Consider the following 22,429-nt stretch of genomic DNA (forward strand, 5'->3'; position numbering starts at 1 on the left):
AACTCCTACAACTCAACACCAAAATCAGCAATCCACTTTAAAAATGAGCAGACGACCTGAACAGACATTTTTCAGAGAAGATAAACCCTCCAGACTTTTTGATGTCACTTGCACTCTAACTTCTGTGAAAATTCATGGCACTCAGGCCCAAATCCAGTCTATAATGTATACTTGCTATGCACTTCTGAGGAAGCTCTTAATTCTTTCATATGCATTTTAAGCTTCAAATACAAACCAGCTACAGTATCATGTTTTCACATTTATCAGTAGTCCTTTTTGTAAATGTAGAAATCCCTGTTTTCTAAGTAAAATTTGTAATACTATTATTATCTAGTAGAACTGAAGAGAAGCGTCTCAGATGTTCATCAGTGTTCAGCTTTTGGCTTCTAATTAAATCCGTACATTTTTCAGCGGCCAACTGTGGCTTCATGTTTCAGACACTCTCAATGCCAGTGGAAAATGCTGATTTAATAGACACGTGCCTGTTAATGGTCTGCTCAAAGCCTTGGTAGATCTTTCAAGCTATTCCAATATATAAATAGACCATCTGATCTAAACTTCTAATATCCCAACAGATTTATTTCACATTAGTTGGTGTGCAACATGCTACTGTATTTGGAGTGAAACAGGATTTGGGAAATAGGAGGCTTGGGTTGAAGGTCTCGTTGTATCATTTCCTGCTTATGTGATGTTAATCGCTTAGCTTGTTCCAGCTGTAGCTTCCTAGTCTGCAAAATGTGAACGCTGTCAGTGCTGGGAGGACTAAAGACCAATGCTATTCTATTTAACCATCTACAGACATCAGCTTTTCCTCTTCCAGGGGTATTCCCAGTTCGCCTAAGTTTCCTCTTGTGAACTTCTGTCCTGGTCCCAACCTGAACTGCAGCCCTGGGGGCCCCTAAGAATCATAGAATTTCTCAGAAGGAGATAGACTTTGCCGTTATCTTCAGGGCCACTGGCTGGTGACTCTTTCAACTCTGAGCCCTGGAACTGAAGTGTCGATATTTCTCTTATTGGGCCTTTTGCCCTTGTCCTGGAACTGGCAGGGAGGTGCACTCTTCTGGCTAATGAGCAGTCACAATCTCATCGTTAAGAAGTAGCAATTTCACTTCACCCCATTGGGCCGCAGATTACTCTGCAGCTTGGAGTCCATCCACAGTAGGCCCAATCCTTCTAGCATGAGCCTGTTGCCTTTCCTCACCTCCTCAAAACTATCTTGTTCTCATCAGACTGTTGAGTCGCCAACTTACTTGTATGAGCCTTAACAACCCATAGAAGTTTCCCCTGCCCCTCCAACTAAGAGGCATCTTGCACATACCTAAACGTGAGATTCATGTCCAGTTTATACCACTTTATCATGCATTTGTTGACTATCTGAGTTTCCCTAATAGATTTGAAGTCACAAGTTTTTTCTTCCTGTGATGTTTAAGACTATGTTTTAACTACAGTTGACAACGAATAAATTAATGTTGAATAAATGAATCAGAGAATGGACAAATGCATAAATCACATTGAAAATCCTCCTTAAATACGTATCTTTTCAATAAGAACAAAGAACTGTAAGGCAAAAGTTTACCGCCAAAGCTAATTGATTGGTATATTTTAATTCTCATTGTTGCATATGACCTTCAAATGTTCGTCCAATGAAAGCTATTGAAGAGGATGACAGATTTTCTCCAGGATTGAATTTAAACCACTTTTGACTATCAAGTAAAGTATGAAAAAAGGTATTATTAATTTCTATTAATATGAACAGGAAAAATGAAATACATGCCCAACCATTATTCCAACTAAGAGCTGAGTTCAAATAACTTTTAAAATATCAAATTTTCAAGATTGCAAAAATTAAAAAAATCTTGAACTTGAGATGCTGCATTCCTGCATAAGACAATTAAACAGCGATACCATAAAGTATCTTACAAATGGCCAATACTTGTATATCAAATACCAGCTTATGTGACAACTAATTATTTTATGCATGGCTCTTTAAAATATGCATGTATCTTAAGGTTCAAAATAGTATTAAATTAGACCAAAATTGTTTATATTTTAATGACTGTCCCTCCCAAAGAAGTGAAATATAGATATTATGTTTTTCTTCTTTTTAAAAAAAAAATGTTTATTGATTTATTTTGAGAGAGAAAGAGAAAGCACAAGAGGGGTATGGGGGAAGAAAGTGAGAGAATCCCAAGCAGGCTCCACGCTGTCAGCACAGAGCAGGATGCGGGACTGGGTCACACAACCCTGGGATCATGACCAGAGCTGAAATCAACAGCCGGATGCTTAAACGACTGAGCTACCCATGTGCCCCTCTGTTTTTCTTCTTTTTAAAAATTAATTGCTTATTTTCATTGGTCAGTGTCACTAGGTAGCTTGGGGATAGGTATCCTCTTTTCCAAAGAAAAGAAACAGTCTTGCATTTTAAAACATGTATTCATCATTTTATGTTTAAACACATCTATGTGAAAGAATGTCTGAGCTGTAACATTATCTATTTTAATATATTTTTATCCAGGTGTCTGTGAAATTATTTTCAGACTCTTAACATGACATTCATTTGCATATTCCACAAGGGACTAACACATTTGGAACTGTCACTCCAATAGGATGATAAATTAAATTCAGCTGAAACATTAGCCTCTATACCCTGAAGGAACAAGTTCCAAACTTCACCCCTAAGTGGCTCCATGATTGATACCTCTTCTTTTGTCCCACTTCTTATAAAGTTCTTTACACTCCCAATTTCACCTGTAAGAGGCTTCATGACTGATACTTTTTGAGAAAAATTACACTTTTTAGAAAGTGCTTTCATTCCCATCACTTTTCTATGTTAATGAACTGAGACTTGTTTTTGCTTTTAATATAAATGTATGGCATTAATAAATAAAAAAATAAGAATGATGGTCCTATTAAATAGTCAATATGAGATAAAAAGCCAATTAAAACCCCAGATGGAAGTGATGCATGAGAGAAAATAGTATAAATGGATAACAGTAATCAGTTGATTGGTTTATAGATCCAGAGTTCCTCAGGGGATGTTTTAAATCCAGATAGTGGCCTAGAATGCTGAATTTTCCATTTGGGAGCTTTTATTGAACTAAAAGATCCTTAGAAGGCTATGTTCCCTCTTGGGTTCACATCCAAGGAAGACTCAAAGTGAGTTAATTCAGTCAGGGTCTGGAATAAATTGCACACGATAAATTCACTTTAGAAGATCTTGTCAGATAAGATGGAAGCGGCCCCATTATAAAATTCTAAAGATCAGATACGAAGCCATAATTTTAGGGAAATGGCAGAATTTCAGTGGTTCAATATTTGACCATTTATTTATTGTTCTCTGTAGAATTGTAGTCATTCTGTGTATTTCTGTAGACTACAGGATGATACTGCTCCCTTGACTAGCTATGCTTCCAAGGTTCGACAATAGAAACACATTTGAGATGTGTTATTCCCCTTCTCTGTAAGCTATTCAAAATTAATAACACTGTCTCTCAAGTGTTGTAAGAGAGATCATAACCCATAGATCATTTGCTATCTGTATTCTGGGTCAGAAGTAAGGCAAAATAAAAGAATAAAGGGTAGACAGGGGACTCAGTCAAAAGACACATAGCTTACATATAGGACCCCCCCCCAAAAAAAAAAAAAAAATATATATATATATATATATATATAAAGCAAGTTGAAGCCGCCATCATTAGCTTTGCTTCTTGCTGGTTACAAAAATATTGAACACTTTGTTTTAATGAAGGTGAAACAGTTAGGATTTCCTTGTCTGTTAAGAAAAACCCTAAACCTTAGTATTAAACATAACTTCAGCCTATGTTTTAGTCGATTTACGCTGCTATAACACAATACTGCAGACTGGGTGGCTTACACAACAGATATTTGTTTCCTCACTGTCTGGCGACTGCCAAGTCCATGAGTAAGGTGCTTGAAAATTTGGTTTCTGGTGTTAGCTTGCTTCCTGGTTTGCAGATTGTTGCCTTCTTGCTGTGTGTACATGTGATCTCTTCTTTGTGCACAATCAGGAGGCAGAGAGAGAGAGAGAGCACTCTGCTGTATTTTTCTAAATGGCATTAGTCCTATTGGTTCAGGGCCTGACCTGTATGATCTTAACCCTACTTAACCCTACTTCCTTAGAAGCACCATTTCCCAATACAGCCACTAGGAATTACAGTTCAGCATATGAATTTTTTGGGTCTCATGTACTCTCTCAATCCTCAGTGTTTAAGTATTACCCCTTATGCCTCATATTCCCTCAGAAACCAACATATTTTGTTTATGTTTGTGCATTTGTATTTTGGTGTTAGGTACCTTTATATGAATTTAAACTTTCCTAAACCAGATTTATGTTTACTATGAATAATCTGGCTTTTCTTATCTACTTTATTTTCTCTTGTACATCATTTTCTATCTTCTACATAAATGGAATATATCTACACAGTACTTTAATTTCTTTTACATGTCTCTAGATTCTCTAAAGGATATATTGGTTTATATTCATGTGAAACTTGAAATTCTGTCTTCATGGAGATAGATATTCAAATATGTTTCCAGAAGACATATCTTGCAGGCTGGTTAGTTATTGTCACTGAATGCAAATCCTGACATTCTGTTGGAAGAAATAGAGGAGATGAGAAGAAATTAATGTAGTACATTGGTAAGACTTGGATATCAATCCCAGCTTGACACTTTGTGGATGTATGATCTTGGGGTGCTCATTGAGTGTTGAGCCAACTGAGTTTGTGTTTCCATTTCACAAAAATTTGGAAGTTATATAATAGTTGTCCTACCCATGGATAGGGTTGTGGCAGGGATAAAAGGAAACAAGATATATGAAAAATAACACACAAAAGTTAGTTATTGTTTAAAGAAGCAGTTAAGCATAGGAACAGGTTTCATATATTTTCCTTGTTTTAAAAGAAATATAAACAAGTATGGAATATGAACTGCATACATTCAAAAAATTGAGTATAGCAGGATTCTCTTCCACTTCTATCAGAATTTGAAAATTTCCACTTCTATTTTTAACTTACATTTTATCTATATTTTTACCTTACATTTAAATTTAGCAACTATATGCAAAATTTTTAGAAATGAAAATTTGATGAATTATTTTTAGTAAAGATTTCAGTTTTACTTGAAAAAAATTAAGGAATAAGTGACAGACCTTTTCATATTACAGTGTCTTTTCCACAATGGCATACTGTTAGAAATATACAAGAAATCTACACATTCATTTACGACCATCTCCACCCCCTCAAAAAAAAACCCTTTTAAGAAAAATTCTGCAAGAAGTAAGAAATTATGAAAATGGTTACATTTAACTGTGCCATGAAAGATTTTTCTGAGAAGTTTGCTCACTGACCTACAGATGGCAGAACAATGTAGCAAATGGAAAATAGGTGTTTTCTCATCGTACTTGCAAAAATCAAAGCAAAGCATTATCTAAACTACCTTTGTGAGAATTGTGTGAGGTCAGAGAAGGGAGAGTCAGGAAAGGGAAAAACCCACTACCAATCACTTTTCTTTTTTTGTGTGGATTTTGGTAGGCAAAATCCAAGGATCTCGTTTGTGTTGAAATAGACCGGAAGCCTGGTATTCAGTAAGTGCTATGAACTGACTTTTCCTAAAATGTGTAAGGGAAGTTGCTTGGGTAAGTGGGCCAAAGGGATTTCACACATGGAACTTATTTGGGTTTTCTCCTATTATATTCTGTCTACAGGGAGAATTTAGATTTCTATGTGACCAAGAATTTGCAGATTTTTTATAGCTTGCTATGTTTCAAAGCAGAGAGAAGAAAAAGACAATATCTTTCTGAATTTAGTTTTGTGGATCTCTTATGTCTTTACATTAACTAGCGCAATTGGTTTTAGACATTAATTTTGATGATGTGTATAAGAGAAAAAATTTTCTAATTCGCTTCTCGCTGTTCAGATTGCCTTATAGATTGTGTAAACTCACTTCTCTATGAATTCACAAGGTATTTGAAGGTATTAGTTATGCAAAGTAGGTGTTTTCCTGCAAAGTTTTGTATAAATTAAACATGTATTAGTCAAATCAGATTAAAGAAATGCACAAAGGAACAGGTATTCCTTAAGGCATCATTGCTGAGTCTGTGAAAAGAAAGCTTTTATGGTATGAAATGTGAACTAATATTTTAATCTGTTCGGGCGTGTCCAAGCGACTAAAAGTACAATTCGCCTGTATTTAGTAATTTTTTTTTCCTGGGTGAGACAAGAGCAAAAACAGTGGAAGTGGATTTAAATGGTCAAAATCAGAACAGATAGTTGAAACCACATGCTGAAATCAGAGTCGGATGTTGGGGAGGAGTGAGGACAGCGGAGTGAGACAAGCAGCTGAGGATGCCTGGGGGAGAAACGGCAGTGGATGTTTGCAGCAACAGAACCCGTTCCTGTGGTTAGTTAGGGCAAGCCTGGTTCCCAGGCATAACAGTCTCACACCTGGCAGAATTTTAGGAGGTTGGTTTGTGGGAGCGCTGAGCCCCCAGAAAACTCTATCACCAACCCTTGAGCCCACTGAGTTCTGGTATCCATGGACTGCAGATACAGTCTACTCTCTTTTAATGTGCAGATGGTAGTAATAGCATCTATCGCTTGCATAATGATGTGCAGATATTTTTAGAAAGTGATTTTCTACAAAGTCATGCTTGTGATCCTGGCAAAGCGTCCCTAGGACTTTAGTATGAATGAGTTTGTCAGGTCACTATTGAAGCCACACGGACTATTTGGTTGTGGCCAAAGACAAAGGAAAAGCAAAGAGAAAAGTGCAGAAAAGAAAACGTATAGTATTCATTCATCATTTGTTCATCCATTCAGCATTCTCTATATGCTGGGCAGTGTACTGGCCAAAAGAAAACATCATTCCTGTCTACTTTCGTGAAATGCAGAGCCTCATACAAGAGAGCAGTAGTAACCTAATAAACCCATAACCCTCAGTTACACATTGCCAGAAGAGTGGAAAGTGTTGATCAGGGAAGGCCTCTGAGGAAGTGTTATTAAACTAAGATTTAAATAGTGATACATACTCAAATCTACAATGGTGCTGTTATTGGCCACAGTCATTGTCCCTGATCATCACCCATAGTTTATAGTGGAAGAAACAAAGTTGCTTTGAGGTGAATTGTCCATTCACATGGCTTAGTAAGCAATGAATCTGAACCAGATTCCCAGCTCTAGTATGCTTAACCACCATATGCTGCTGCCTCACAACAGAGAGGGAACAGCCAGCATTCTGACAGGTCTCTAAAGCAGAGAAATCTGAAGATAAACTTCCAACCCTCCGTCCTTCATAGGTCTGCTTGCCCCTCAAGTTGTACAGGATACCAGAGTCAGCATCATTGAAGCTGTTATTATTGGTTAGAAGCTCCGGGACTAACTGCACACATGTTGCCTGAAAATAATGCTTACCGCAAGGAGAGACTTGCTGTAGGTGCCCCTGAGCCAGAGGTCACCTGAAAGCTGGAAATTCTCTTAGCCCATTTGAAGTGAGCCGGCCTTTATCTCCTTGTGACAGAGACCAAGGACAGTGAGTCAAGAGGGAAAAAAAAAATTACTGTACTATAGATGACACTTCCCGCGTGTAGGATTTTTTAATTGTGTTCAGCTATTTAGTATAATTACACCTAATCACATAATTTCTGTAAATTGGTGAAGTGACATAATTTAAGTGTTTAACAAGAAATGTAGATTAAATAATTATAATGTATAGCTGCAATTTATGGGTAATGATGGGCAAATTTTAAACTTTGCAAAATAGTGTAATTTGAGCCTTCATGGAAATATCTCACCATTTCTCTTTCCTATTTCTGACCAAGTGCAACAGCTTTGAAAGCTACATAATGTAAACTTAAAGGCTTCTCTCTTTCTAGGACATCCTTAATATAGAGTGTTCCTAAGAGACTAATGTGATTTTAGCCTCTCCCCAGAAGTCTAATATGAAATTAACTGCCTCAGAAGGAATTCAGAATTCCAGCTGTTTCTTAAGTGAAATGACCATTCCAAAGTCTGAAAACTCTATAGAAATAAATGGTGACTTTGACCCTGGAGCTGTCATTCATATGTTAATTAAGTCATACAACACATATTTATCTGTGTATCTGTGTCTATTATGTGTCATATATTGTGCCAGCTGAGTGCTGGACATTCTATAATGAACAGAGTCCAGAGAGGCCAAAAAAGAGAGGGGATGAGTAAGTAAGGCATGTCCAACATTGTCTTATCAAGAGAGCAACTAAGATAAGAGTCTTTCAACAGGGAGTTGATGTTGGTGATTTTTATGAGGCTTTGCAGTAGAGTGGTGAAGGTCAAAGCCAGAAGGAGTAGGTTGGGAGACAATTGACGTGAAATAGACCACTGCTTTTAAGAAATTTCATAGTGAAGTAGAAGAGTGAAATCAGATAGTAATTGACAAGAGGTGTTGAGCTTAAGGGAGACTACTGTCCTCCCACACCCCCCATAGGACAAGTTTATTTGAACCCAGTTGGGAAGCACAATAATAGCAAGATTTTATGAAAAAAAAAAACATTCATGCCAGGTTTTTACCTGATCCGTTTTTCTCATTCATTCATCACTCCAATCCTGTGAGGTATTTATTTGCGACTATTATTCCCATTGTAAGGTAAGGAAACTGAGGTTGAAGACATTAAATATATTGCCCTGGATTGCTAGCTGGTAAACTTGCCCTGGATTGTAAGCTGGATTGCAGCAAGACTGTAAAGAGCACCAGGTCTGTCTGATTCCAGAGTCAGCCTAAGCAGCTTCTCTATAGGTAGAATTAAACATAAAAGGATGAGGGCTTATCATCAAAAGTTCCAGGTCCCTAGAAGTCTGGAATCGATGTAATCCAATGGAGAAGTGCAGAGAGAATACCCAGTTATTCAAGGCAAAGCAATACCATTTTAATAGAAGGGAGAGCTAAAAGTAGAAGTACAGATGCAAGTTGAAAGATTCAGTGGAGGAGATCAGTGGTACTTTCATGCAATGGTTTCTATTTTTTTATAAGTTGAAGGTCCTATGATGATAGAGCAGAGATATGAAGGAACCAAGATTTCAGACTGAGGGGGAAATGGTGCATAGTCTCAACCCCTGGAAATGGGAGAGGGAGCTACTACAGAATTGTATTTGCTTGTTCTCCTTCAGGACCAAGTAAAGGTTATTGACAATGAATTTAATACATATGTGCAGATGTGCGGTCCAAGAGCTGGACTGATACGTGGTTGTGGTTTTGCCAAGCAAGTGAGAAAGGAGATTAATGGCACATGGAGACCGAGAATAGTGGTACAATGTGGCTATGGTCACAGATGAACCTTAGACTTTAATCATGAGGGGAAAGGAAGTGAAGCAAGGAGAGAGTCAATAGACAAAATGGAACTAGAAGATTCTCAGGACTGGAAATTCAGATGCATTCCATGTTTATTTTTGTTTGCAAATTGAATGAGGCTGTAGTTAGAGTGAAGAATGACTAACTTATTTTAGACCTCAGCCAGAATGGAAATTGCCCCCAGGTATTAGGAGAAAAGGTAGCCCCTAAAGGATACTATTTCTAAGAATGTTTACTATCATGGCTTCAGTGTTGCATCAGGTACCACAGTATATCCTCAGCCAATTCCTTAGAAAAGTCATATACATTCAGGAGATGTACATGCTTAAACATGTTAAAACTAAATTTTTATGTGATTAACATGAATGTCACAAAAATGTTTTGTATGAGTTTTCAATGTCAGTAAGTTTTTTGATAATGAAAATATTTTAAGTAACAACAAAAGCAAAGTGTGGTTAAGAACCAATGTTATACAAAAACCGGGTTGATTAATCCCTGAAAATTGTGACTGTATAATTTAAATTATGACAATACATAGTTATCAATGACTTAAAATTCATAATATTCTAGAATGAAATGATTCACATATTTAAAATGAAAACTTTATTTTTAAATATTCATTATATTCAAATCCTTTAGAATTTGGACCAAGGTCCATATGGTGAAAATTGCCTCTGCAAATTGATCACCAAAATGATTATTGTTATTTTTATTATAAATATGATATGGGGGCTTTCAACTTGTAAGTCAGAGGAAGGGAATATGAGGGTAGATATGTCTGCATGAGCACATAGGTGCATGTCTAAATATGCATAGGTGTTCACATGTGAGCCTGTGCAGGAGCACATGTGTATGCCTTGTGTACATGTGTGTGCATATCTATCGTAGGCCCTCTGGTATCATTCTTTGCAAAGAATTAGCAGTCATGATTTAATTATGCACATTATACTTATGTGGGCTTCCAGGTAAAATTTGTCGAGTAACCATAACCATGTAATTTTCATTTGTACCTGATCATGATATGTTATCTGAAGATGGTCCGTGTAAAAGTGGTTTCAAAAAGTTATGACATCATTGGTATCATCAATGAGGAAATTTAAAATAATTTAAAATAATTTAAAATGACAACATTACCACAGTTCCTTATGTTTCTTTCTTAATTTATATGTCATGGTCATGTTGAATACAGGGCAAGAAAGGAACAAAGGGTCTCACTGAAGAGTGAGTGGTTTTTGAGAAGGAAAGAAATTGCAGCTGCTTCTGTGTTTCCGAGGCAGACCAAGAGAAGTCATCATGCTTAGGATTGGGGCAAGAGAGGCTGCATGAGTGGTCTTATTCATAGCTCTGTGTCGCACATATCCATATTGTTTCCTCTGAGTGTCTGAGAAAAAGAATGGCTCTCCCTTTCCAAAGCTCGTTTGGAATATATAAAAGCCTTCCTCATCAGGCTGAGAAAATTACATCACTGATAAGTCAACCTTCTGTACCCTTTTGGATCCTAGTCTCTAGATAGAAAATGTGGCATTTTAGACATTAAGACTATTTTGGATTCTTTTGACTTCCTCTAAGAGCAATTGGATCTGATGCAATGGGTTTTTCCCTTATCTCCTGGGCTAAGAAGAGCTCTTTCATCATCACGGCATTTGAGTTGGCAGAGTCCCTGGAATAGGTCAGAAAAAGCTCCTGCAGAGATTTTTATATTAGAGCATTGTTAGCTAAATTAATCCTTTTGCCTAGATTTTCCTCACTGAAGAGAAATTTTGTAAAGTTAATTGGAGTCTCAGGAAGAGAACTAACAAAAGGCAGAACTTCAGTGGGGTCAAACAGGCATATTATCTCAAAACCAAAAAGATGAATTATAAGGGAGGATACGTGGCTTTTAACGCAATTAAAGCCTGAAAGGAAACTTAATTTTATCTAGTCCATTCTTTTCTCCTCATGGTAAGAGAGTTCATGAACATCTGTAGGGGCATACATTTTTATCTATTACCCAGGATCTGCAGTGAGAAAAATTATATAGCTTTCCATGGAGTCTTCTGGTTATCAAGCAATTTGCTTGGTAACTTCTTTTCTCCAGCTTAAATGCCATGTTTGAAATTCTATCAAATTTTTGTCCAGTCTTTCCTATAAGGAAACAGAAAAAAACAAATTATCAACTTTTATTGTGAATTATTAGCCCTCCTACTTACGATAACCTTAAGCACACTCTTGACACTGAAAATATACTTTATTCTACTGTATTTTAAAAAACTATTTGATGATCCTTTCCCTGTATAAGGTCTTGTTTATACATTAAAGCTTCTTTCTTATATATTTCACACAATGTCTATGTCTTAGATACACATAATTCCTCATTCCTTACTAAATCATTAAATATTAAGCTTTTATTTTAGTGCAGTTATTGTATGTTTGTCTCATTATTGTACACTGAATTAAATCTCTTTAGGAACTAAATGTACATTAAAATATATATATATATATATATATATATATATATATATATATATATAGTATCTATCATAGGCACCCTCTACTGACATTGATCAGAAAGGATAATCTGTTAACTGGTTTCGCCACTAGATGGCACTGATCCGCCTTTGGAAGTTGCTAAGTACATTTGCTTAATTGAGAGCAATTACTATTTTAATCAAGAAATATATCACCTTTTTAAACCAATAGGCTTTTAAGTTTGAAATGAGTTTTAGTATTCACAAATATCTGCTATTGCTTAGAGCAACCATAAAAAGTTAAGAGACCAACAACAAACAAGTGAGTATTGCTCTTTTCTATACTAACATTTTTATCCCTTCAACTTTATAGTTTATGCCAAAAAAGTAGAATTCAACATTGAATTTAAACATTTTCAGGCTTGCCAGATTTCATTATTGTCTTCTAAAATGTTGTCCATTCCTTTTTACTATTGATCCAAGAGTTAAACTTTTTAAGTTCTTTAATAGACCCTAGTTATTTAAGTGTGACTATCAACTTCTTTTTAGAGAAAATGTTTGTTTGCCTTTTCTCCTTTAGCTACCTGTAACAAATCTCATATAATTATTTGCTTGTGCCCTGTTTACCTGAATTTCTGGTTCAATCAGGATCACGTTTTAGATAGGAAGTTGATTTTTTTCCAACACAAAGATGCATAATAAGAAAATGCTATTATTTTTAAAAGACAGTCATTTATTCCCTTCAAATTGAGATTCATTGTAAAATATATCCAAAGAAATACTGGAAATATTTGTCTTGGTTAAGCCTTAATTTGCCCTCATGTGGATGAAGCCTGGCAAATATGACATAGCAAATTAGCTTAGGATATGACATTGCCATTAGCTACCACAGGGCTTCAGAATATCTACATCAAGGTTCTTAACCCTGGAAGTGTGCATCAGAATTACCTGTGGAGCTTCTTAAAAGGATAAAAACACAATCTCCATCACAGATCTATTTATTGAATCAGAAACTATCGGTTGGGAGCACAGCCATCTGTGGTTAAAGGCTTTAAAGACCGCTCTGGGATGCAGCCAAAGATAAGAACGATTGGTCTTCAAAGAGGAGATTTGATTCAAGAGCATCATCTTATTTAAATATCCTGCGCCATGGCTCAGCACTCTGGAATCTGGAGCCAGCTTGCTCCCAGCGTTTTCACTCATTAGCTCTGTGAACTAAAGAAAGTTAGTTATGGTGCTGTCCTTCAGGTTTCTTGACCACATAATGGTGACAATAAGAGTATCCATCTTATAAGAGGTTGTCCTGAGGAATAACAGTTCTAATCCATGTAAAATGACTGAAACTTAGTCCTCAATAGGGGAGAGCTATTGTTGTTGTTGTTGTTACTGTTGTTTTTATCATCATCATCATTTGTACTGTTGCAAACATATAGCTGCTCTATGTATTGATAAGCTTCAAGTTTGTATAAATTTACTTTTGTAATTATTTTATTTATTTTTGCTATGTTTAGTTTTAGTTTTGTACTACATTGGGTGAGAGTCACGTGGATTAAAGTTTATAAAGACAAAGCTGGGGAAGGTGAAGTAACAATTATAAAAGCACACAAAGGGTGCCTAGGTGGCTTAGTTCGTTAAGCGCCTGACTTTGGCTCAGGTCATGATCTCATGGTCCGTGGGGTGGTCATGTTCTCGCTGTTTGTGTGTTTGAGCCCCACGTCAGGCTCTGTGCTGACAGCTCAGAGCCTGGAGCCTGCTTTGGATTCTGTGTCTCCCTCTCACTCTGCCCCTCCCCCGCTCATGCTCTGACTCTCTCTCTGTCTCCCTCAAAAATAAACATTAAAAAATTAAAAAAACAAAATAAAAAATAGAAAAAAATAAAAACACAAAATCTTCACAAACATTTTACAAGCGTTTAGAGTCAATTCACTTATGGATGGTCAAGAATTGATTTCATGTTGTTTTCTTTCTTTTTTTTTTCCATTGTCATTTAAAATTTGCTCAGAACTCCCATTTATAAATTTTTTTAAAAAATAAATGTATTTCATGTATAAAGGATTTACATTTTCATATGATCATCAAGACATTGGGCCAATATCATGTAATTAAGAGATAACTAAACTCTTCTTAAAAGAAACATTTAGTAATTAAAACTTACTGAAACCTGAAGTTGGGAATGTTTGAACTCCATCCAAAACTTTGTCAGAGCACATATATTATGATCTTTCATACTATTGTCTTGGGTGCCACTGCCATATATGGAATCCAAAGAATATTCCACAATTCGCCTGAAATTATCTTTCTTTTTTTCTTTATCTGGTGATTAAAGTTTCTGAAGGAGTCTCAGCTCAAGGATCACTGACTCCAGAAATCCTCAGAAGATCCCCAACCCACTAATTCCAAGGTCCATACTCCCTCTGTTTTTAGGCCTCTTGTGTTTATATATAGCTGTTACATCCCAGTTGGATTGTACACTTATTGAGAACAAAAAGCCATGACTGATGGAAGTTAGTAATTCTAGACCCCCTATCATGTGCTTGTTTATGTATTTAGGTATGTATGTATTTATTTATTTAGAGAGCACAACCAGGCGTGCGTGAGCAAGGGAGGGGCAGAGAAAGAGGGAGAGAGAGAATCCCAAGCAGGTTCCATGCTGTCAGCACAGTGGGGAACCACGAGATCATGACCTGAGCCCAAATCCAGAGTCGGACGCTCAACCGACTGAACCACCGAGGCACTGCCCCTCGTGTGCTTTTTAATAAAAAAGTTTACCATGTTGCTTATAATTTTTTAGGCTAAATGGGTGATGGGCATTAAGGAGGGCACTTGTTGTATGAGCACTGAGTGCTGTATGTCACTGATGAATCACTAAATTCTATTCCTGAAACCAATATTACATGATATGTTAACTAACTACAATGCAAATAAAAAATTGACACACACACACACAGATTTTTTTTTCGGATTTTCTCATAACCCTAGATATGTTTATATTAATAAAACTGGCAAATTCTAGATTAATAAAATGAGGCTTGGAAAATAATTTTCATAGTTTACTTGATAGGGTGGGCAAAAAGTGAACAAATATGGCATTTAGAATGAAATAAAACTTGAACTATCAGGATCATGGAAATTTGAAAATTAAAACCCTTGAAATAAGGTCAACATTAACCACCAATCCAGCAATAACAAAAACTATTGTGAAAACATTTCATACACAGACAGAAAATGAAACAACTTCAATTTATGTATGTGTCTGTATCTGTAGATATATCATTTTAATGATTGACCATATATTTTCTGCGAATGTTGACATTACATGTGATAGGATGTCATATATCAAATATGGTTCCCCCTTTGTTTGGAAGTTTAACCAATTATTGAAGTAAGTAGTTTTTTTTTTTCTTTTTTAACTATGTATATAAGCAAAATGCATTTCTTGATGTTTATGTTTCAGAATTTGGCCATTTTTTTAAAGCAGAGAGAAAGTAGAAAGCTTATTTTGACTTTATGAATTATAGGAGCAAAGTATGTTTTTGATATTTATCAAGGATTTAATTGAGTGATTCATTTGCTGTTTCATCATTATATTGTTATAGCATGTTGATGTGTGATTTAGTTTCCATTAAGTGTTGCTAGAAGATTAATCTAGTTTAAGATGCTGACTAGGCAAGCAAAATGTTTGCTCACTGCAAGCATTTTTATAATTAACTTAGCAGCACAGATAAATAAAGAGGTAATCTCATAGTAACACAGAGGACTTGATATGACGGGTGGTCTAAAGAAGTACATTTTAAATAGTAATTCATTGATATATAAGTGGATATTTGTAGAGGGAAAAGGAGCTTGATGTTTAGCCATGACATGTCCAAACTTGCAGTATTTTTCAATTTCATGGCCAAAAAAAAAGGTTGAAGGCAATAAAATACATGATAAGTAGTGCAGTACATTGCTAGTAGTGCACACATTTATGGCAAAATGTGTGAATGGGTATAATATTATATACTCATTCGTGCCCTCCCGTATGCAAGAAGACTACTATTCCATTGTAAAAATTATAGATTAGGTTTGAGAAAGAAGAGATTTAGTTAAAATTCCTACATTTCTGAAGTCTGTCTCCTTTTTTGAAGTGGAAACTAGGTCTCAAATATGCAAGTACTATTAAAAATACTTGAAGTAAGACTTCATCATGGGAAAATGTAAGTAAAACACACCCAGACACACCTTGGATTCCAATACATGTGTTGAAATCCTAAGACAGATTTATAGAAGCAAAAAGTATTGTCTGGAGAATCAGCAAATTAAAGGGACCTTCCCCAATCACAAAGCACTATTGGCTTCATATCCTTCTAGGATAACCAATTATGACGCCCTAGGGACACCTATCAGCCTTCTGAAATCAGATCCAAAGTGGAGACAGAGATCATAGTCAAGTAGAATCTTTTCTCTGACCTTTGCTTGTTACTTCGGACCCCTGATGACTAACGCTTACTCCTGAATTGTACTTCATTTCCCTGTACTGGTATATATAGTGCTTGGTATATAGTGTTTGTTTTGTGCCAAACACTTTTCTTAGTGTCTTACAGCTATTAGAACATTTAACTTTGTAATGTTCATATGGGGGGGTATTATTTTCACAATCACATTTTACAGGTAAAGAAACTAAGGCAAAGAGAATAGCCAATATGACCAAGATCATGTAGCTGTATAAGCAATAAAGCCAGAATTCAAGCAAAGAAGTCTGTTCCAGAGACGGCTCAAAACCAATATTTGAAACCACCAAAAACAGACTAGCAAACAGACTGTTCTTTGAATGTAAAGAAGAAACCACAAAAGTTTATATGTAGAATGCTATCTTTTAATTTCATTTTTTGCTCCTTGATCTATAAATGAAATTTTATTCCACTTATTCAGCCTAAGAAAATCAGGAACTAGATCTCATATTTCATATGTACAGAAATACCTTCCGGCTCCACAACCAGAGAGGGTTAGTGTTAGATGTTAGCAATTACACTTAAATGAGACTCGTTTCAAACAAAGTCAAAATTAAGGAATCTGATTTGGCGATATATCATCATGGTTTTAGAAGTCTTGTATTCTCTCCAAACCACCTTGTCCTCAGGGGATTCATTACTTTACAAGGAGGCTTGTGGAAGGTCTAGTTCAGATTCGTATTTTCACTGCGTAAATGTGGCCTCTCTGTAGTTGCAACTTTCAGTTAGGTAAATACTTTAGATAAACAGCTCCATTATTTTTTCTGTATGACTGAAGATAATTGGTTAAATTATAACTAAATTCTATATTAACTATGATCTTCTTGTAATTACCTCAATTAATGTTTTTAATTGACATAATGATTCACTTTTTAGCTTAGTACCTGAGGCATTTCCATTAACTCTCTGCCATGAAACGCATATTGTGATTGCTCACGGGAGAGATGTCCAACACACTTGCTTGTCCCTTAAGTGTATATAGAAGCCTCTCGACTTACAAACTGCTAAGGTCTGAGCAGTTATTATCACCGCTTTATAAACCAAAAGTAATATCATTAAAATGTGTGCTTTTGCTACCTGTTAGAAACAGGCAAAGAAGACAAAGAAGAGCATGTTTTTGAAGGATATTCTTTAAGTTAAGGGATTTTATTTTTTTTTTAAGTTAAGTTGATTTTTATTTTGAGAGAGAGAGCATGTGTGTGCACAAGTGGGGAGGAGCAGAGAGAGAAGGGAAGAGAGAGAATCCCAAGCAGACTCCATGCTGTCAGCATGGAGCCCCGTGCGGGATTCAAACTCATGAACCGTGAGATCATGACCTGAGCCAAAAGCAAGAGTCAGACGCTTAGCTGACTTAACCACTCAGGTGCCCCGGTTAAAACATTTTCTTAAACTTCAAGGTAAAGTTCCTCATTTCTTCTATGTAGTATTCTGATCTTATGTTGATGGTCATGAAGGCAAACTCCTCCAGAAGCGGGTATAGAGGGACAAATTAATGAATCTAGAAGTTGCACACACACACCCTATCATGGCTTCCACATTGCCCAGCTCATGTGAATACATAAGAAAAGAAATCAATCCTTTTCAGCCAAAACTGAAAGTGCCTAGGAACAAAGAACTTTTGTATTAATCCAGAAAAAGGAAATGGCCTAAAGCCAGAGCACAACTAGCGGAGTCTTGAAAACATTGTATTAACTCAGGGAAGTTGTAGTTTTCTGGTTGGTCTGATGAAACTTCCCTGAAGGCCCTCAAAATCTCTTCTGGTCACTGATTAATTCCGGTCAAAGATTAATTTTGTTAGCCTTTCTTCTAAAATGAAAAAAACTATGTCTTCTCGCCATTAAATAAAAATATAAGTACTGTGGATGTTGTATGAATGGGAAACTGACTTTCGGAGTTCTTAGATGTCAGGTTATAGACCCGCACCTGTGTGATACTACTCTCCTGGGTAGTATTTATGGAAATGCTATTTGTGGGTAGTGTTTTTGAGAATAAAATGCATTTATGAAAACGGTGATTCCACTCACTCACATGGTTTCCACTAAGATCTATATGCCAGTGACTCCAAAATCTACATCTCTAGATTTGACCTATTATTTATTATTAATATTATTGTTATTATTATTATTTCTAAAGACCCTTAAGTAGGGAAGGAATATATTAGGTTTAACAAATTCACTGCTTAGTGGTGTCCATTACCAGTTTGAGTAGATAACTCGTGAGCTGTGGCAAATGTGTCAAAGGAGGCCAGGAAGTAAGCGCGGAGCTGATGACAAATCTGTAAAGTTGGTCAGTGGTGCCGAAAGCACTGCTGTGATTGGAAACCTTGAACTGTTGTTGTGCCAATCAACATATTTAAGTGATATAATCCCGAGCACTCAGATGTGTAATTGCAGAGCAGTGATGTGGGGTATGGCACTGATCTGATGTTGGGATTCTAGTAGGCAGCTCTGGTGGCATGATGGGATATGGAGTAATTGGGGTACGTGTGTGAGGGCAGTGCAGATAGTAAATCAGACCTTTGGAAAGCAAAGGAGCAGAAAAGGTCAGGAGGAAGTTGACTGAGATCACATGAAGAAGGCAAGAGCCTGGATATCTGGATGAGACCAAGAGGTAGTCAATAGTGCAGAAAAGAATGGGGGAAAAGAAGTAGTTCTGACTGTTCCTTATCATTCTCCATGCTGTATAAACTGTGGTGAGGATCAATTCTGATCATATGTGTTAAAAGTTGAGAGGAGTCCCTGGCACATGGTGAGTACTCATTGAACTCTATCCAATAGTGGTGGTGGTCTTGGTGGTGGCAGTAAGTAGACGTAGTGAGAGCAGCAGTGGCATTGTAGTGCCTTTCCTAGACTATGGAAATAACTCATTTTTTATTCCTTTGGAACCTAACTTCTGGTACATCCTCCACACTTCCACTGTGGATAGCCCTCCGCCTAAAACTCCTATGAGCTTCCTAGTGACTTCCCATTGACTGAATAAATCAGAATTATTTAACAAGGCATAACAAAGAACCCTCTGCATTTAGCCCTAGCACTTTTGGGAACTGAGGGATTAAGCAGGTGAAAGATCATAGGATACAACCATATTGCAGTTCCCATCACTCTATATGAGAGTAAGCAATCACATGACTAGTCCAAGTATGGTTTCTCATACTTGGAAATTACTGTGTGTGTGTGTGTGTTTGTGTGTGTGTGCGCGTGCACGCACATGCATGCATTTTCTTCTCTGTGAAATTAATTCATTCAGATTCAACTAGTCAGAATGAATTTTTCCTTCTCTTCTGATTTAATCATATATCTACTATAGCATTTCTCGCATAACTTAGCAATTTGTCTGTCTCTCCCACTAAATCCTTAACAATTTGTCTCAAGGACTCATAATAGTACTTCATATCTAATATCGGCTAGCTAAACGTTTGGAAAATAGCGAATGCTACAGTCTGAACATAAAGAAAATAACACATTCGATGAACTATATCGTCTCAATGTACTTTAGCTCTGGTCTCACACTTCTGTCATGAACAGACACTTAGGAAAATAGTTTGTCAGTAAAACAAACTGCCTACTTCTTACTGAAGAGTTCATGTTATTCAGTCGTACAAGTTTAAAAGTTAATATTCTTAACTCCTTCTAAATACTACAATATCAGTAGATTGACTAATTTAAAAATAGCTTCAGTTCTCTTCAATATGTGTAATAGTTTTATTCTGTGTATTTGAATTTAAAACGTGTATAAATGGGAAATGGATCTGTCAAATTTATAAGCAAGGAGTTTTCATAAATCTTTTTAGTTCATGAATTAAATGATAAAGGCAAGAGAACAGAAAAGCAAAATATAATTTGTCTCGACATTGTGCAGAATTTTTTTTTCCTCTATGACTTTCTGGGATGATTAGAGTATTAATGGAGAATAAACCTAACAGTTTAATGGGATACTTTCATTTCGAGTTAGTAGTCCCACAATTCAAACTCAAGAAATTCAGCAAAAGAAAGATCTTCCAGGAGGATGCTCTGTTCGAAATTACCTTTGTTGGGACTTTTGTGTAATGGAATTAAGTCAGCAGGGACAGAGGAATGCTTAAAATGGCAGCTGGCTTCTTCCTGTTGCAAAGACATATGTCTTGATTTGTAATTACCAGAAAAACAGGTTGCACGTACTGTACTTTAAATCATTTTCCCAGCTACGGGAACTAGTACAGACATGTATGCAGAGGACACACGGCACTCTTAATTTCTCAAAAGTTTTTTTTTTAATCAGATCCCTTTAATTAGAAATAATCACTGGATAATTAGTTACCTTTTATATAGCTTTATCTTTCATTAAAAAAAAAAGGTCACGATGTCATAAAAATAGACATAGTATTCAAACAATTGAATTGAACTGGGATGAATCGAACACTCACCAAAAATCTTATATGGAAACAACTATGGGAAATGTTATCCTAAAATGGTTAGGAACTTAACCAAAAATTTGATTTTGGAAAAGTAAAATCTCCTTTTGGCATTCTATTTACCGTTATTCAAAATCCAACAAACAAATTAAAAACAACAACAACAAAAAGAATTTTGCTTAATGTAAGGAACATAACCAGAAATCTATGGGCTGCTTAATTACTACCAACTATACAGGCAATTTAATTTTTTTTTTTTATTTAAGGGGGAAACAGAGGAGAGGGGCAGAGGGAGAGAGAGAAAGAATCCTAAGCAGACTCCACATTGAGTGTGGATCCCATTGTGGGGCTCTATCCCATGACCCTGGGATCATGACCTGAGTTAAAATCAAGAGTCCCGCACTCAACTAACTGAGCCACCCAGGCACGCCGGCAATTTAACTTTGAATGAAATTTTGACATTTAAAAGAATATCAATTAATGCAGTTGATTATTTATTTATTTATTTATTTATTTATTTATTTGGCAAAAGGGTCTTTATTTGTAAAATGCCAAAGGGGCCCCTGGTACAACAGGACAGGCAGTCCGGCTTCTCAGGGGTTGGGGACATTTAGGCAGATGTGCTTGAGGGAGAGGGTACCCTACCAGTCCTCTGTATCAACCTGGGCTGTCTTAAGGACAAGGGACACTGGCTCAAAGACAGGATAAGCTTCGGGGGCCCCAGGCTCCAGCAATTCTGGAACAGGCTCCTCCTTGGTCAGCACTTGGTCAGCCACTGGTGGCCCCCCAGGGCTGCTGGGGTTACACCCCTGGGATCCTCTTGCTGCTGCCTGCAGTTATGTGCCTGGGATCTCTCTCGTCCCAGCTGTGGGGGCTGAGCATCCTCTGAGACCTCTTCCGGTGGTCTCGCAGGTGACACAGGGTGGCTGGACTGGAAGGTGCCCCCAGGGCAGGACTCAGTGCCCTCTTGCAGGGAGCCTTCATAATAAGAAACTCTGGTTGTTCTCATTTGGATACTGAAATATCTGGTTAATCTTTCATTGAGACCCAGCAGGATCAGAGGGTCACCCCTGTGGGGACTGGAGCCCCTGCCCCACCTCTCCTGGCATCAAGATCTCTCTGCTGCCCCCCCTCCTCCATTGCTCTTCCTCCTGGGGGTCCATCACTGAAGAAAGGAAGGGAAGTGTCACCCAAAGTCAGCCAGTGCTTCTCCCCTCTCTGGACCTTCTGCATGTCCGCCATTACCTTCTTGATGTCCTCCTCAGGCTGGCTGAGGATCTCAGCCCAAATGGTGTGGCTGGTCATACAGGTGCTTCTGGGCTGCCTCCCTACCGGGTGCAGCCTTCTCAACCAGCTCCCTTCTAAAGTTGTCTGTGCCCTCCCTTTACGGTTGGTCATTTATTTTTTTATTTTTTTACTTTTTAATTTTAGAGAGAGCACATAAGTGCAGGAGAGGGGCAGAAGGAGAGAGAGAGATAATCTTAAACAGGCTTCACCCTCAGCCCCGAGTCACTGGATGAAAGGCTTAATCCCAGGACCCTGGGATCATCATGACCTGAGCTGAAATGGAGAATCTGGGCTCAAACAAATGAGCCACCCAGGACCCCCCACAGATAGATTGTCTTTTAAAGTAAACCTCTCCTGAGCACCTGCCTGGCTCAGTGGGTTAAGCCTCTGAATTTGATTCAGGTCATGATTTCCTGGTTGGTGAGTTCAATCAAGCCCCCACCTCAGGCTCTGTGCTGACAGCTCAGAACCTG

The 22,429-nt window shown here is 37.1% G+C and overlaps 1 pseudogene; it reads right to left on the minus strand.

Annotated features, from left to right (window-relative positions):
- LOC125174522 (B-cell CLL/lymphoma 7 protein family member C-like) overlaps window positions 1-21,974 on the minus strand; it is a 66,588-nt pseudogene extending 44,614 nt beyond the window's left edge.
- Window positions 21,975-22,429: the final 455 nt, after the last annotated feature.

This window comes from Prionailurus viverrinus, chromosome C2, assembly GCF_022837055.1.
Source record: "Prionailurus viverrinus isolate Anna chromosome C2, UM_Priviv_1.0, whole genome shotgun sequence".
Taxonomy (NCBI): Eukaryota; Metazoa; Chordata; class Mammalia; order Carnivora; family Felidae; genus Prionailurus; species Prionailurus viverrinus.